This window comes from Pygocentrus nattereri, chromosome 6 (assembly GCF_015220715.1).
Source record: "Pygocentrus nattereri isolate fPygNat1 chromosome 6, fPygNat1.pri, whole genome shotgun sequence".
Taxonomy (NCBI): domain Eukaryota; kingdom Metazoa; phylum Chordata; class Actinopteri; order Characiformes; family Serrasalmidae; genus Pygocentrus; species Pygocentrus nattereri.
In genome coordinates, this window is record NC_051216.1 from 42,223,811 (window position 1) to 42,224,881 (window position 1,071).

The 1,071-nt window shown below is 42.3% G+C and overlaps 1 non-coding gene across 1 annotated transcript; it reads left to right on the top strand.

Moving 5' to 3' along the window:
• Positions 1 to 403: 403 nt before the first annotated feature.
• Positions 404 to 459, top strand: LOC119263647. Its single transcript, XR_005130429.1, has one exon. It is a non-coding gene; the product is annotated as a U7 small nuclear RNA (small nuclear RNA).
• The last annotated feature ends 612 nt before the right edge of the window (positions 460 to 1,071 follow it).

A 1,071-nucleotide genomic window follows, 5' to 3' on the forward strand; every position in this document is an offset into this window, starting at 1 on the left:
ACACTAGACAAGCTTTAAATGAAAACTGAGTCCTATGATGACTTATCTGAAGAAGAGGGTGGACTTCACATTCACTCTTCTACTGAACATCTCTGAAGGCCATTAATGCAGTCATGCAATAGGCAAGCATTCTTTACATGCATATTTGTAATAAGAGGAGGTTTTCTGGTGGGAGGATTTTCCTTTTAAATAAATAAATAAATAAGCCTGACCTTAAAATAAAACCTGACTCACATGGATTTCAGTCAGTAACTAAAGGCCACCCATCCACAGAACCCTTATTACTGTAGCTCTTAAAAAGCACTGTTATTTTGAAATTTCATAAAGGCACTTGAAACAATTTTGCAAAATTAAGGACAGTGTTAGGAAGTCATGTAGAGTGTTCTGTGTCCTTATGTCCAAACAAAAAAAAACCTTTTAGAATTTCTCTAGTAGGTTTCTTCTTAAGAAGAAGCCCATCCAATTTTGGGGGCAGTCATGGGCTGGAGGTTAGGGAACTGGCCATGTGACTGGAAGCGCCAACAGTCCATGACTGAGGTGCCCTTGGGCAAGACACCTAACCCCCCAACTGCTCCCCGGGTGCCATGGACAGGCCTGCCCTCCGCTCCGGGCAAGTGTGCTCACTGCCCCCTATTCTGTAGGCATTTAGTGGTCTGTATGTGGTGTTTCACTTCACAGATGGGTTAAATGCAGAGGTGAAATTTCCCCGTTTGAGGGACTAATAAGTATCACTTAACTTTAACTTCCATAATTCAAAGTATTAGCAATTAATCCTTCCCTATAGCAAAATGTACAGGCTTAACATGTTGATCTTTCACTTATCCCGCTCAGCTGGGCTAATAGGGCAGCTTTTATGTGACGCACTCTGAATGAGAAGTGTCGGCGGTTAGTGGCCATCTCGGAGGGTACGGCTATATTAGTGAGAAGAACAACAGAGAGAAAAACCCATCAGTAACGGGTCATTAGTTTGCGAATGAGAGAAAGTGAATCACGTTGTTTATATGGTGCATTACCTCCCAATTACACTGAATTTGTGTGTGTGTGTGTGTGTGTGTGTGTGTGTGTGTGTGT